Raw genomic sequence first — 17,540 nt, forward strand, 5'->3', positions numbered from 1 at the left:
ATCTCAGTGTGAGAGACCACATCAACAGCACCTGCCATGCATTATTAATAGGCTGAGATGGCAAGTATGGCTACCCACATCAATACTTAATGAGGGAGGGAGGAGGGAGGAGGGTGGGTCGGAGTAGTAAAGGGGGGGAGTGTGTGTGGGGGGGGGCACCGGAGGCCTGAAAAGCAGAAAAAGGATGGCTGGCAATTTATTCCCGTACCCCCCCCCCCCCCCACCCACCCCTCCAAGCTATTGCTTGAAGCCTGACAACTTCTTCTTTAACAGATACTACCGTAAATCTCTGCTGGCTTCACGCTCCTGCATTGTCTGACAAATAAATCACATTATCAAATGACTGACTAATATAAACAGGCTGTTTGTGAACAAATAAACAGGAACCCTCAAAAAGGGGATTTTTTTTTTCTACATTTCCTGATCCTGCCCCTCCTCATCCTCCCTTTGAGGTAGCTCAAAGAAGTGCTGACAGCCGAAAGTGCTTACAATACAGATCTCCACCAGAGAGAATCGCTCCTTTGCTCAGCTTTTCTTTCTTATGTCTTATTTTCTCCCCTCTGTTCATTTATTACGGCTGGGATTCTGCACTGGGCAGCGCGTTTGGAGCCAAGTCGCCGTTAGATATAATCGCATGGCGGCAACCGTGTCACGCGTGCACATATCGTGGCACGTCAAAGGCAAGGGGAAAAAAACAAAACAAGAAAGAGATAAATGGACAGAGCGGAGTTCTGTCTCATTTCAAGGGCTGCCCTCGTCTTGTGCGCATTACATGCATGTGATGTAACTGAAGAAGTTGTGAATTTATCCCTGACAACTTTTAAATGCATGACAGCTGGTTAGTGGTAGACACTGTTCCTAAAGCAAAGACGAAAAAAAAGCGTCTTATGATCTGAATAACAAAGTGTCTTTTGGCACTGGCTTTTTTCCCTCGTCCTGTTTTGTTTGTGTTCTGATTTACAATCTTGTTGGAGCTAAGAAGCTAACACTAAATCTGAACGAGAAGGCAGGAAGAAGGGGGAAGAAGAAACCGATGGGAAAAAAGGACGACGTAGAGGGTATGTGAAATCCGAAAGGAGAGACAGACCACCCTCCTGTATATTTTAGAAGCTGTAGACCAATAGCTCAATAATTCATGAAGCTTAGAGATGGAGTTTTTTTCTCCTTTTTTTTTTTTTTTTTTTTTTACAGTGGCTGCTGGACCCCACAGGCTGAGGGTCTCCTAACTTCCTTATCAACCGCAGGTCAAAGGGCATCCTCGCAGACAGCTGTGGACTACATCCTCCACCTTCCTCTTGGCACCTCCTGTTTAATTCATTGACTCCTTTCTTTCCCCAAGTGTCCTCCTCCTCTGAGGCGTTTATGATAGAGGAATGATGGATAAGTGAAAGTAGGAAAGTTAAGGTCACTGAAGTCAGACGTGACTAAATCAGCGGGTTAAATACCACACTTAGAAAGAAAAAGTCTAAAAGTGAGACAATGGAGGGATATCACTTGAGACATCATGCAAAATAGAAGTGGTTATGCTTTATTCGCCGTACCATATGCCAGGTGTGCCCTCCGTCTCCACCGCACGTGGATCATCTGATTCATTATTTACACGACTTAAGGTGTCTGGAGTCAGCCGCACGGAAACATTACAAAACTGCAGCATGTTGATTCCTCATCGCATCACTACGGTGTCGGGGGACTGAGCACATTTACATGGATCGACATAGTGAGTGGGTGGGGAGTGGGGGGGGGGGGGGGGGATAAAGGGCAATGCTGGTTGATATGAAATAGCAAAGAGATTGCCATAAGGATTTATGGATTATCTGATTGACAGCTGACCAGTAAATATGGACAGATTGCTAATGATAGCTTATAATTATTTTTTGTCGTTTATTTCATCATTTTTTTTTTAGCCCTAAGGATTATCTATTGAGTCAGATTTGTTGTTCTTCTCCCTTTGTGGGTTTAACTGAGAAAAAAAGCAATGGCAGGTTGTCAATACAGACTTAAAGGAAAGCTGCACCTGTTTTTTGGAATTTTGCCCATCATCCACAATCCTTATATGAGACATGAACACACATCGTTCTCTTTTCTGTGTGTTCTAAAGATATACAAACAGATACAAATAGACAGCTCATTACTGCACATAATGAGACACACCTCCTTATTGAGACATACCAATTGCTAAGATGGTTTTATATACATGCTGTAACAGGTTCATTCATGATCATATATATCATAATACTTACACGTGATGTGTGGGAGTTTCAGCTAAAATGAAAGGAAAGGTATACTAAACTGTGGTGAGATTGGTCTGGAGACGGTGCCACTGATGAAAAGACAGGAAGCAAAAATGGACGTAGCAGAGATGAGGATGCTGAGGTCCTCATTGGGAGTGACCATGATGGATAGGATCAGGAACGAGTACATCACAGGGACATTACATGTTAGAGGCCTTGGAGATAAAGTCCAAGAGGCCACACTGAGATGGTTGGGACATGTCCAGAGGAGAGATAGTGAATATATTGGTAGAAGGATGCTGCGTTTAGAGCTGCCAGGTGCAGGAAGACCGAAGCGGAAGTTTATGGATGTAGTGAAGGAGGACACGAGGGGAGTCGGAGTGAGAGAGACACATGCAGAAGACAGGGTTGGATGGAGGAGATTTGCTGTGGCGACCCCTGAATCACAGTCATCACAGTCTATAGGAACGTAACTAACCACCTGTATTTTTGTAAAGAGAATTTATTCCACAGATCATTAGACTGCAATAGTGCAGATGGAGCCAGTGAGATGTTTTGTTGGTGTGTAAGATCTAGTAATGATCTGGAATACAAGAAAGCAGCAGAGGGCTGAAGATGATCACAAACCCTATTACCTCTATAACCCCAATTTGATTCCCATTAGCAGAATTAGGAAACAATTAACCTTCTTTATGTTTGGATCTCAATCCTGAACTTCCTCTTGGTCTGAAGTTACTTTAGGCAATGACAAAATGTACTGCAGGAAATGTATTCTTAAAATAAATGGTCATGTCAAATCAACACAGGCAAGAGTCAGGGTTAAAAGAACACGTATTAGCATTTCATTCCCACGCATATGCACATTTTAGCATCTGCACATCATTTTGGCCCCCGCACAGATGCTTGTTTTGTCCACTCCCTTACAAATCCCTTGTTTGTGTTTCACACTCCTGCAGGGTTCATGCGGTTTTACCATGTGGACTCCACAGCTCCAAATATTACCACTGCAAATTGCTGCACGGGCTGGATTAAATGAAATAAAACCATTGTGCTCCCCCCGTAATTACCACCCGCCTCCTTCCAACTCCCAAATCCAGAAATGGCTGTGGAAGTGAATTTGTGTAAATTACTGCTTGGCCCTTTTGATGGCACATGGCAAAAATGCGTATAGCAGCGCAAACGGGTGAATTACACACACGCAGTGGAAGTGTAATGCTGTAGTAATTTAATGATCTCACACTTTCATCATGAGCCGGCGTTATTTGTCACTCCGGAGCAATTAAAGACAAAATCACCCACTGCCCATAAAAAACAAAACAAGGAAAGCAATTATAACCCAACTTTTAAGTAATCCCTGTAGCATCTAAATATTATTACACTGCAGGAGATACAGAATGTCTATGTGATTAGCAAACAGCAAGCAGGCCTCAAAGGGCCGATTGCGTTAAATTCTCTAATAATTTTCCTACATCAGCCACAAATGAGGAGAACAGTATACTTCCCTGTCAAATTTAACACAAGGGGAAACTTTTACAACGCTGCGGTTTTTATCTCAGTAGTTCCACTTTCATCTTCTCTCTTGTTCTCATTGTGTTGCCCGTCTTTGTGTCACATTTCTTTATTATTTGCTCTCTCTTTCTCTCTCTCTCTGCTCTGTCAGTTTTCCTGCGATGCTGACACACACGGTAAGAATAGCGATGCCATAACTCAGCCCTCTCCGCCTCTCTCCATCCATTTCTGCCAAACACATCATCTCCACAAGAAAAGCTCTGTATCAGGCACCTAATATGCTTCATGAGGTGTGTAATTCACTGTGCTCCGGAGGGGAGCCATTTATCTCCAAGGTTAACCAAGTGACACAACAGCACTTCCCCGCGCCTGTTAACCACCGTGGGACATGTTGAACTAATCTAGGCAGGTAGAGGAATGGAACACCCTCCACTCGGGCAATTAAGCAATAAGGATTGTTCCGGAAGTCCGTTATAATGAATATTTGAACGTGTGACATAACCGTAGAACAATTAAATGCGTGTGTTTTCTGTATTCTTTATGTGTCATTTCAAGCGATTCCTTCTTGGCTCTGTAACTCTGTACTTCCCTCCTTCCGCCATGCATCACTGACACTTCAACCGTGAGCCTGCCTGGCTTGTTTTCCTGGTGACCTGTCTCCCTTCCTGCAGTACATATTTAAGCCTGGAAGCGCACACACACACACACACACATATAAACACACATGCACACTAATTTAGGGAGATTTATGAGGGGAGCCTTGCACCAGGAGCCACAGAGGCTGACCCCAGGGGTGTAGGGGGGCACTGCGTGGGGGAGGGGTCCTGTCTCCATTGGGGGGGGCATTAATAATCCAGAAACAGGTCTGTCTCAGGGTCTGGCCCTGGGCCTCGGACACTAACAGGACTGCAATGGCGTGGGTTACATCAAGTTCCACGTATGATAGAATAGAGAGATGGAGCAAACCAATCCTTAGTTTCCCAATTAATTGAGAAACAAATCCCTATCCCCAATACAGAGATAGATGGATTGACGCTTTGTGCCGTTGGAGATGCAGCTCCTCAAAGTAGTGTTGTGCACCTCGCTATTGCCCCCATGTCTATCTTAAGTGTCATGATTTATTCAAATAGAACATCTCACTATGCTGAAAAATTCATTTCCAGCTTGGTCGGCCCATCCTCCCGCTCCTCCGTATCTGCTCCGTGTCTGTGCATGTCATGTCAGCTGAATTTGCCCCGTCGTTAAATATTTCTCAGAACAAATGGACCCCGGAGGAGGGAGAGAGACGGCGGGGCCAGGGAGAATCCTCGCAGTGCCGTCACCGCCGCTCGGGGAGAAGCCCCACTTGGGAGAGATAGTCGGTCGCTAGCTTTGCGGAGTCACAGTTGCAGTCCTTTGCTTGGGGACAGAAGTCCCAGAGACACTTAACAAATTGTGTTTCATCCATTTCATCTGAAAAGGATCATTCAAAATTCAACTGAGAGAGCGTTGAAAGACAGGCAGTCAAATGTGTCCTGCTTGTGAGTGCGGTTTTCAACAACTTGTAGCTGTTGCTACTAGAGATGCTCCATGTTAGCTTTCTTACCGATAGTCGATATTCAGTATTGTGCAGTTTTTTGGTGCTCTTATTTTGGTATTCTTTTTCATTTTTGGGGTGATGTGCAGATTCTTTGCAGTCTCTGTTTTGGACACAAAACGTAACACTCGGCATTGCATATTTAAAATCCGCGTACTGAGCTAGCAGCTAATTTTTATACCAATACGGGCCGGTTTTCCTTTGCTTTACTTAGGACTCTTAGGGGGAAATGCAGGCAAATAAACATGAAACGTGCATTTGTAAGACTGTGTTTCTTCATATGCCATGAGGCATAAGTGGCTGTCTGAGTGATGGACAAGCTTGGCAGGCGGCGCTGATTGAAACACTTCCTCTGTCAGGCCTGGCCCATTAATCTGATGAAGACAGCGACCAAGCCAGGCCAAGAGAGCGAGAGAGACTGGGGTGGGGGGGGACTGAGCGGATGGGGTTGTCGCAGGCCTCCTGATCAGAGGAGTAATGAAGGGTCCTGGTCCTTCTCACCTCAAAGCTGCCCTACCAAGCCGGGACGCTCTGCTACCCTGTCCAACCCAAACGCTGCCCTCGCGGGACTGACTAGTGAATAATGACCCTGTCATCAGCCTGGGTGGACGCCACCACACAGCCCCAAGGTGCGTGTGACCGCGTGTGTGTGTGTGAAAGCCACGTACACTGTAGCTTTCATGCTCATGTTCTCTTTTCTAACTTAGTTGAAGAGCGTATTCATATTGAATCATGTTGATTTAAGTACACGTTAAACTTAATGCATAATACATTGCCTATATATAGCTTGATAAAGAACATGGTGTCAGCCTGAGACCAGCGCCATACATTGTGGGGATGAATGTGCCGCTTGCAAAAGTTCTTTCTTTTTGTTCCATTTAGGCGCTTGTATTAAATCATAACTATGTGACTGTACACGGGTTCAAGGTTGTTTCTAAATGCAGCAGGATCAGAAATCTGAAACTTAATTAGTGTGCCGTGTTTATTCTCGGGTGAAAAGTTGCTCCTCCGATGGGTCTTGAGGGAGGAATATGAAAAGAGGGAGTGTGTGAGGGTGCAAAGACAGACTGATGCCGAACAGAGACGGCATGTGTGCACGCGTGTGCGCGCGCACGCATGCGTTGGCCTTGCATCCCTCTGTGTTTATCAAACATATTACAGCTCCTTCTAGATTCCTCACCTGCACTCCCCCAGCCTGCTACATATGGCCCACCAATCACAAAATAAGGAATCATGCATATATTTGCATAGTTAATGGCCTCCCCTCTCCATTTAATATGCAAATTTCCTGAAACATTACTGAATGCCGTCTGTTCTAAATGAATAAATTTGAATCGCAATTAGAATAATCCTTTATAATTAATGAAAACTGTCAATTTTGGTTCATGAGTAATTTGATTAAAGTGGTGATGGGACACTTATGAAGTTCACGGGGCGGCGAGGATTGCGAGCGCATACTTGCACACGGCAGCATGGCGACCAACGGTTGGGGGTGCAATATTGATGATGCTGATTAATAATTTCAAGAAAGCTTTCATTAAGCATTTTTTTGACCCAACGTCTTTTTCCACACTCCACTTTGGAGTGGAGGAACAACAGATCAATGTGACATCTGACAGAGGGGAAAAGTGGGGGAATGATTGAAAAGGTTTAGGCCTGTCTGTCCAGTGGGGGACCGGGTGTGATGGACTGTCACACAGAGGGTGCGGCGCACACACACTTGCAGAGTCATTACAAGGTGTTTAAAGGCTTCCCAGAGGAGGGCACAGGCCAGTGCTGCTGTTTGCTGGCTTTCATTAGTATATCACATACATTAAGATGTTATGAGGAGAGTAAAGAGGGGCGACCGGTGTGTAACTGTTTATCACCATCCCCTTCTTCGCCATTAACCCTCTCATGCCGCGCGATGCTGCTGCTGCTGCTGCTGCTGCTGAAGCGCATAATGGTGTCACTTAAAATAGGGTCAGTCAACTGTGGGGAATTGTTGCAACTGTTCCCCTGCATACACACCAACGTGAGCACGCTGGTGTTTGCGTGGCAACTTGAACACGAGTGAGCGTATTTGCATGGCTTCAACCCAATAATAATGGTCCAGATAGTGTAGCGCCTCGCAGACTAATTAGTCAAATCACTGAGAAAATAGCAGCCGGCTAATTAATGGGTATTATGGCATTTCAGAAGTCACTGCTCTAATTGGGAGGGAAGTGAGCCTCACATTTCCATACAGCAATACTAGCGGCTTTTTCCACGCTTCTATCTATCCGTCTGTCTACCTACTTGGCATGCTTGCTTTTAAAAACAAAAATAATTATCCAGCTCACGCTCATGTAGCCAAACATATACGTACGAAACGTATGCATAATGCATGGTTTTTGCACAACTGACTTTACGCACCAAGTCAAAGATCACTCCGCTAAACATATTTGTAACCTCTAAGTTATTATTTTATGTTTTATGAGCGAGCTGCCGTCATATTGCTTTCAGAGCAAAAGTGCCTGATGCAATTGAATTGGCGAGTAATATAATGCATCTGAATAATTCCCCATTTTCTGCGTGTGCGTGTCTCCCGCACCGAAAGCCCCTTGACACACATGCATACATGCATGCACATCCCCAATAGGTTCCTCTTAACCCTATCAGACAGTGGGACGATGAAAATAGATTTGCATTCAAATGCCACATGCTCGGTATCAAATATCAAATCAAGTCACTGAGACAGACAGACAGACAGTCAGTCAGTCACCTCCTCCTTTTTTCCTCCCGGGGTCCCGAGGAGTCCCGTTCTCCCCCGGACGAGCTCTATCCAGGAGTGACAGGCTGTGGCCGACGCTTGATTGACAGCCAGTTGAGGCTTCGTTTCCTACCACACGCAACTGTCTTTTTTTTTCACCTCTACCCCCTCCCTGCCCATGAACGGCTCTCTGCATCTGCGACAGCCCCTGGGCTTGTGCCCCGCAGGCTGCACAGCACTATACATACAAATCACAGTGTGTCAGTCTTGTGAAAGGCCCCATTTTGACTTTGTCCTTGTAAAGTCAGGCCCCCCCTTGAAGCAGTTTGGATCCGTGTCCTGCCTCCATTTACTTTCCCTCATATTCTTATATCCACATGCAAGCAGATGCACGCAGAAGAACTCACAAGCACAATATAAGTATACTTACAACAACACATAGGGACAGTGGAGGCACATTACAACAGGCCAAGACCCGGGGCCTAATCTCACACACTCAGCAAGTACACCTGGTTAATGTTAAGAGGGCAGTTATAGTCAATTACATTCCCATATAACGCATAAACCTCCACCCCGCCTGTGCTGAGAAAGTAATTGGAAACAGGCACCCGCCTCACCGGGGTCCAAGTAAAAACTCAACTTCCCACCCTTGACTTCGCCATTCACGAGACGTCTTCCCATTTCATGTCTGAAGGCCCGGGGGCAAATGTAAGGGGTAAGAGGAGGCGGGGCTGCCATTTGGATATACGGCAATGAAAAGAGCAGGCGGATATGAAGTCATACGAGGTACAAGAGACCAAGACAAAAGCAATATGATGGAGTCATTGAAGGCTTTGGTTATCAGTTGAGGTCCTGCATGGGGAGAAGCTGCCGGGTCAAGGTGAAAGGGTGTTCCATGTGGTTTTGATGGAAACGGGAGGGTGGGGGGGGTTGTAAGTAGGAGTTTGAGACTGACAGGTGACATTACCCTGCGTCATGGCTGGACGGACAGGGGGACAGGGGGCTCGATGGTTATCCAAGCAGGGAAATGTCACCGTCCAGACGCCAATGTGACACACATGCACATATACATACAAAGTCCACTCGCACACACAAATCCAGGACAAAGGAGTCTGGAGTCTTTCAGCCAAAAAAAAAAAAAAACTGGTGGCTACAGTGGACAGAGATGGACAGATTACATCTTTTCCATTTAAAATAAGAAGAGATGAGAATAAAGAGACAACGGAACAGAAAAGGCAAAGAGTCAAAGACTGTTACAACATTACATTTATTCATACGATCTGCTTGAAAACTCTTCATATGCGTCTCCTTTCAATCTGTTGTCTGCGGTTTTCATTAAAGCCTAACCTCATTTTGGCAAAGCTTATAAAATGTCCATATTGCTGCTCATTCGACCCCATTGATTTAGTGTTTGGTTAAATATTCACGACTGTGGATGCAATTAACATGCTGTTAATGAATAATTGATCGCATCTTAAGCGGCCATAAAACTCATGCATATTAATTATTGAAACAGGAAATATGAAAAAAAAACAACCTTCCTTGTTTTGCCTCAATCAACCTTCTTTCATTTTTCTTTAGTCAGGAAGGCATGCGGAAAGTATTCAAGAGAGAAAAGTGCAGTGTGTGTATGTGTGTATGTGTGTGTGTGTGTGTGTGTGTTGAAGGAGGCAGCACACAGAACGAGCTATGAACACTATGCAAATGCATCATATAAACACCACTTTAACAGCTCTTATATCGCTTTAAGCTGCTCGTCAGTACATCCATTCCGCTCATGCAAACAACTCCATGTGTAGTACTCGCTGCTATAGGAGGTAAAGTAACTTTTGGAGGCAAAAGTATCACAACAACAACATACCGCTTAATTAGATTACCACTCTTATATTGTACTTGTACACTGTCTCGGCACCTAACGAGGTAGTGTGTTTGCCCTGCACTGAATCTAGTTCTCAAACATAGCACCCAATAAGTTGCTGAGTCACTGTCCATTTCTTTTTTCTTTATTTATTTTTTTATTGAGTGCGACTGATACTGTGTAATGGAGCCAGTGCTAGCGCTCTGAGAGTGAAAGAAAGTGAGAAGGACTACAGGATTCAAGAAATTACAAAGATGGCCGTCACTATGATCTTCACTATCACCAAGTGGAGTCATCAATGAAGGTAAATAAATGATGTCAAATGTCCGTCATGGACTTTTTGGTTTTTATCAGACCTTTGGGAAGGACTTAATAATGAAAACCAAGGCACCACTATATACTATATAATTATTATTGGGGATTTTTTTTCCCCAATAACTCTCAATTTCTGACACCGATATATGTGTTGGATATAGCATTTTTATAATATCTATTTTCATGATCGGGAAAAATCCAAAACGGATGTCAACTGATATATTATTATGCTGATATTGGACATTCCTAATTATTATATTAACATTTTGCAAGGTATTTACAAACAAAAGGCTTTATGATTTGTGCTTAATATCCAATTCCTGTTGTTCTTACAGTATATTTGTATTTATGTGAAAGTCAAAACATCCCCTGGACAGTCGTCTACCAATAATGAACACTGAAGGTCCGGTGACTATCACCCTGAATGAGAGTGTGTATTTATGCATGTGGCTGTGGAGATGCTGGAGGCGGGGTTACATTTATTCACCATGCACTCCTAAACCACTGTAAAATGTTTTGACATAAAAAATACATCTCAGAAGCAACCACACACTCCAGGAAAACACCAATTTACATCGTCGCTTGTTATTTATTTAGCACACCAAGCTCTTGAAGGTGTGTGTGTGTGTGTGTGTGTGTGTGTGTTACTTCTCTCTATCTTCTTCTGAGGCACCTCACTAACTATTCTGCAACGTTGGTGCCTTGGAGCTAAAAGTGACAAGCCGTCAATTGTGTTTCAATAAAAAAAAAAAAACTTCTCGTTGTCTGCGTGCATGTCTTCCTTCTCTGTGATGTTGGTTTGATCAAAGAAGCGGCACTTTGGTAAAAATAGGAAGACACCATGCTGCTAGACAGACTCATGAACGACGGCCAGACTTTCTGCAAAAACACTCTTTTCTTTACTTCATCTGTCCATCTCTGTCTTTCTCATTATCTCATTCCTTCTTGGTGTCCGTCCATGCCTCCTACTAGTACTGTATATACAGCCAGCAGGTAAGTAACGCTTGGTGTTGTGTAGTTTTATAGAGAGGGAGAGCACGGCTCGCAGGCTATATCGCCACTGTAAAGGTTTTTTTTTTTTAATATGGAGAGGAAGTGGCTGGGAGGGGAGGATAAAAGCGCAAAGCACACCACCAGCAAAACAGAATATGATGGAAAGATGCCCCATGTGTGTGTTTCATCTCATCTTAGCAGGTTCACCTCGTGGTGAAATTCCTCAAACGCACCTTCAGTCATCATCAACTGAGGGGGAGGCTTAAGAGAAAGGGATGAGGCAGAAAACCGACAAAGTAAGCAAGAAAAGGCGAAGAGGGGACATACGCACGGCAGGTGGATGTCTCTGTGGCTAATTCTCAGGGTGTGGGAAAGCAGAGCACCTAACACGGGTTGGCCTGGTTTCTGTAATGAGTTTGATTCTTCTCTCTGCCTGCTAAGTCTCACAGGGGACCGAGGCTGCATAATAACATCCTCCACACACATGCAGCCGCACGCACACACACAGGTCTATGGGGAGCTAATTATTCTCACCTGTGTTAATTATTGCTGTAAGCCAATCAGTGGACTCTGTGCTAATTAGGCAGCGTTAGGTCTGATTAGTGTTTTGCAGCAGGCTCTCTCAAACTGTTATCCACCATACTAGTGCCCTCAGGCGAGAGAGGAGAACAGGTGGATGCTTGCCCCGCGTGCACGCGTGCGTACGCGTCTACGTGCTCATCCTTCATAATAAATAACCGAAGGACGGCTTAGCCTCACAATGTACAAAAGTCTAATCAGTTACTTTTCGGATTTAAACTTGGAATAAACAAAGCAATTTGCAACGTCAATTCAATGCGTCTCAGTTAATTGGCCCTGCTTTGGGGTCATTTCTTTTATCTGGACACACAGCCCCCCGTGCCCTTTAAGTTAATGAGGGATGATCCGGGATCACTTCTGTCACTAATGGCTGCTTTTGCCAGGATAACCTCACCGATTGATCCGCACATCACACATGCATCCCTTGTTGTGACCCTGAAGTCCTATCTGTGTGTGTGTGTTTGTGGCAGAGAAACACACATTTGTCAAATAAAGAAGAAGAAAGCGGGGTAAAACTCAAAAGTCGAGAGAAGTGGAGAAACTGAAAAAGAATGAGAATACAACAGGGGCAAAGGAGAGGAAAGACGGCTGGAGGAAACCTTCCTTTTATGACACGATTGATTTTCCTTCAGATGCTTGAGCCTGTCACTACTGAACACTTGGTCCCTCATTCCTCCTCCACATGCACGCACACACACACAAACACACACTGTGCCCTGACCTCCACGTGTGCCTGCTGGTCCACACTGGGTCTAATGACAGAGGGGCCTCCCACCGATCAATACGAGGCTGTCACTCAGCTGGCAAGCCCACACACATAAACACATCACACACACACACACACACATGCAGGAGGTGCACACACACATGTGGGGTCGGGTACACGTTTGCACATTTGTGTATGCTGGAAGCGACATTTTCTACAACCTCAGCAGATGCCCTCCACCGCACAAACACACACATACACACAAAGTGGACTAAAGCCATATTCTCTCCCCTCAGCCATTTTTTAAGCACCCTGCTCCCTCGCCATGAGCGTCGCTGTGCTGATGTAATATTGATGAGTGAGGATGGAGGCTCCATAAAAAAGTGATAGGTCCTTGTGATTGTGAATTACAAATTGTCATCGATTTAACGTCAATTACCGCATACATGGAAATGCTCTCAGACAAATAAAAAAGGCACGCTTTAGGATGAAGGGGGTATGGGGTGGGTATGGGGTGGGGGGGGGCTAGCAGCCCACCCTCTTGACTGACTGATTCCACGTCATTCACCGCCATCACTTCCTGTGTCTTTTCTTCTTCCCTCCTCCTCAAGCACTCCATACACATCTCAAGTGGCACTTAGAAAACCAGACTGGGGCTTGAGCCAAACCGTCCTGCCGGAGCTTCAGTGTTTGTTTTTATTTCTCGCAGCGACAGCACAGGCGACATCGGTGTCTTAAAGAAAACTTGACAAAACATTTCCAAGCCGCACGTTTCCTTATCATAAGTACGGGTGAAAACATTTGTTTGTCTGTTAAATCGCTAATTATAGTTTAGCACAAGAGAGGGCACATACAGGCTAATTCACCATTAGGCCGTTTGCTGTTTATTAAACTTTTATAATATGATCACTCTGATACCGCCACAATTGTTTCCCAGGGCGTGTGTGATTATACTGTTGTACCTTTCTGTCCCCTTGTAATGGCTCCTGCCGAGAGTGTGTCCATTTGTGTGTGTGTGTGTCTTTGAGCATGTGGAGCAGTGTTTTCCATTTCTCATTAGAGTGGCACAGACTCCTGCTGCAGGGTCAATGCACGAGGAGAGGGTTGTGTGTGTGTTTGAGGGGGAGAGGGGTGGTAATGAGGGGTAGGAACATAATACTACGGCGTCCATTAATGCTCTGAGGCAGTGACATTAGGCATACTTAACTAATAGAGCCAGTCTCTGCAATTACCCACTGTTATCTCTGTAGCTTTAGAGGGGAACCGGCTTTAATAAATGTTTGTAGTAATGTGATAAATGCCAGGTTTGCTCATTTGTAATCAACACTGCATGACTGTGAGGGAGGAAGCGGGCGGATCTAATTGTTTTCCTTTGGATTCAAGGAAAAAAAACAAAAAAAAACAGCATAGCTTTCCTTCCCAGCGCATTTTCCTACAGGTACATCTCCCGGTTTATGCCTGCCTGGCTCTCGCCGTGTCTCTGTCTGGGATCTCAGTGGGCTCCTGTTACAACTGTCCTGCTGTCAAACAGAGAGAGGCAGACACTCGCCATCACGTCTCTGCCTCTACTTCTTCTCTTTCATCCCCGCCCGCATCAGAGGCGCGGCCGTGATTGTTCGTGTAAACATCTTGTCACATACTAACACGGGCGTCATGACAGAAGAGAGACGCGCTTCATTAACGGCCACACTTGTAAGTTTGTCTTTGTGTTTGGGTGTGGGAGGATATAGGATGCCTTACGGGGAAGGGGTGCATGCGAGAGGTTTGAATGGTCTGGGGTGGGTAGCAGGGACAAATAAGACATCATTTAAAGATTACCATGAGCCTCTTTTAATCGTTACCGTGGAGAAAATTGAGGTATGAAATACATGCACCTGATACTTTGTTGTAGAGGTCTGATCTTGGCAGTCTAATTAATTCATTCACGCATTTGACTACTCTGCAGCTGGTGCTATGGAAGGGCGGCAGTGACAAGCACATTTCAGGCCCCCTCAACATGAGGTGAGTACTACAGTGACATCCCTGCAGTAGGGATGCATACCTAAACATGGTATTCTCATGGAACAAGTGCTGCTATTAATGAGTGTAAAACCCAAAACTAAGTAGCTATATATGTCTCATTTTGGAACTAAATGAATGCAGACTGAGCCACCTGCAACAAGTGCTTGAAGATGATATTATGCTGGTAAAGTCTCCACTACTCTCCACACCAGTACACACACTAACCCTAACCCTAACCCTAACCCTAACCACCATCACCAAGCGTGTCTTTACACTAAATTAATATTACTCAATTAATACCCGACTCTTACAATTAGGATTAAGAAGCTAACACTGTTGTAAAAGTGGCTGTTACTGGGATTGCCACAAATTGTGCAGAATGTGTGCACTTTTTTGCACATTTGGTGTGTTCTGTATTGCCGTTGCTGTTAAATTTGTTTCATATTAGTGATTTTTTTTGCTTTGTTATCATTTTATTTATATTAGTAAAGTATTCAAATTGCATGTAAATTCCAGACAAATGGCGTTACCGAGATGAAATGCCAAAGAAAAAGTATTTCAAAACTAATTAAGGATTTAAATATGGGATAACAGCATTTCCATACAAAAAATGTCTCCTAGGTGGATTTATCAGATGAATGTGAGTGGATGCTTGACAGGATAGAGTGATTCTGATTCTGCTGTATATTTGCCTACATGTTCTCATTGTTGATCTTCCTGGTCCAATATTTCAGAAGGTTTTGGTCTGTGGAAAATAATACCTCAGCCAAACCAAACAAATTGCACATTTTGTTCTTTGCATGTGTTTCAGTTTGTCGAGAAAACACATCCCATTCAGCACGGTTAAAAACGTTTTGGCGGGGAATAACTCGGCATAAATCTCAGATGAAAAACATCTATCATCACATTTTGTGTATTTTGTATTTTTCTGCAAAACACAAAAGAAAGTAATTGTTGAGGTTGTTACTTGGGTTTCCTTGGACCGTAATAAAGTCTGATGCTCTCGTTGCATTCACACAATAATAGGGGCCTATTTTGTGTTTTTATAAATTTGCTTGCTTGCATTCACACTGACTGTTTTTTATCTGCAAGACTTCTGTATTAGTGAAGACAATAGCCAGAGGAAGAGAGCGAGGGAGTGGTGCATCGGGAGCAAAAGAGGATACAGGAGAACACCGCACTGTTAATTGTTTTCCCAAAAAAGGTTGCGAAGGTCTCTGTGTTTGAACTGAATGTCACCTCATGTAAATCAAGGCCCCTATGCAGCAGAAACCGATAGCCGGGATAATTAGCGTCGACTCACCCCCGCACCACACGCAAGGATCGAGAAAGACACATGTTCAAAAGCGGGAAGACTCCATGTGTGATTAACCGAAAAGAATGGAGTTATGAGTGGGAGGACCAAAGGGAAAAAACACATAGTCAAGAGGGGCAGAGAGAAGAAACGAGCAGAGGATGGCAGTCAGCGAGACGAAGACAAGGAGGACTGAACACTCCTCTCAGCGAGGTCAAGTCGCTCAGCAAACAAACAAGCGCAGACACAAAAGGGCTGAGGCGGTGTAAAACAACAAAGTGTCTCTGTCGATTGCCTACGCCTTACTTTGTCTCCCCCATCAGTTACATAAACACAAACAAAGCCTTTAAATTCATGGTCGGCTTTTTGAAGTGAAACAGTGACATGTGCTGGGTCTCATTTGTCCATGATTAATGCAAAAAAAAAAAAGTATTATTAGTAGAGTTAGAATATATAACATTCCTTTGATGAACGCTGCTGTTCACCATTACTGTCTGCTTACTGACGTGCCGCTTTAAGTCTTAATTATGTTCTCCAAAGGTTTGTTTTTCTGTACCTAAACATGGCAGCTCAAATTAGTCAAGCTCAATGTCTGAAAAGTCACATATGAAACGATGATGTGTTTCCAAAGGAGAACAAACAAGTAAATACGCTATTGTTTCGTTGCACCGTCCCAACACTGCGATCAGTCTCCATATAGTCGTCCCCTCCCAGCGCCCCCCCCCCTCCCACATGCCGTGCAGGTCTTCCTTCCATTGTGGTGTGTGAAACTGAGAGCGGCGCTCACATCGCCCGGCCAGCGATCCATTCTTCCTGAACAGATTGATGGAAAACAATCAACAGACTATACATCGCACTCGGGCACAGCGGGTCAACTGACCGCTCATCCTGGACACCTGGACTCATATCCTGGGCTACGGCGCTGAGTTAAAGTGCCAAAGAAGGGCTGGGATGGAGACTGGCTGCTAGGAAGTGAGACGCCAGCTAGTATCGAGCTGGCATGAGGTGAACTGTCTGTGTTCTCACTTAGCAGAAGTAAACAATGCATCGTTTGGGGGGCCCGAGATCAGGGTGGGTGTGTGTGGCTGGGATAGCATCAGGGCAGGAATGCTGCTGGTGTTTCTCTTCTATTGTAGCCACAAACAGACAGCCGTGTAACCCATTGGCCATGAGAGCGCACTTACTGTCCACAGGCATCAGCGCAGTGAGAAAACAAAGCCCTGCTCCTCACACACACACACACACACAGACAAATGTATACCATCGCACCGAGAGGCACACGCTTGTGCTCTTCACGCCTCATTTGAAAAGCAAATTGAGCGCATCTTCTAGGGCATGGACTAAGTCCTGGAAAATGTTGCTCTTTCATCACTTGCAGCACCATACACACATGCTCGCGTATAGTAAATATATCTTTATTCTATTCTATCTCTATCGCCCCGGTCTGCAATTTCCACACCAAAAATGTCTTCCAAAGAAGTAGGACGCTACTCATTTGGCTAACCGAACCCTGTCATTCGGGGACAGAACAAACACTGGCACCAAGGCAGTGAGGATGACCAAGGAGAGGGTCAGCAGGGTAAGCAGTTTGGGCTGAAAAGTGAGCTACTTACTAGCCGGTCTCGGAGTTATGACATTTGTAAATTGTGTTTTACGAGCGCTAATAAAGTGTTTGTTACTTGCATTCAGCTGTGGGGCATTAGTTTTAGTACCTACAAAAGTGTGACGGCATCACCCCCAAAATACA

The 17,540-nt window shown here is 44.7% G+C and overlaps 1 protein-coding gene across 3 annotated transcripts in view; it reads right to left on the reverse strand.

The window, feature by feature from the left end:
• Positions 1–17,540, reverse strand: part of LOC131110251 (transcription factor COE1) — a 56,538-nt gene that overhangs the window by 30,511 nt on the left and 8,487 nt on the right. The window lies entirely within an intron of this gene.

This window comes from Doryrhamphus excisus, linkage group LG22 (assembly GCF_037039965.1).
Source record: "Doryrhamphus excisus strain RoL-2023G ecotype Guam linkage group LG22, RoL_Dexc_Guam_v1.1, whole genome shotgun sequence".
Taxonomy (NCBI): domain Eukaryota; kingdom Metazoa; phylum Chordata; class Actinopteri; order Syngnathiformes; family Syngnathidae; genus Doryrhamphus; species Doryrhamphus excisus.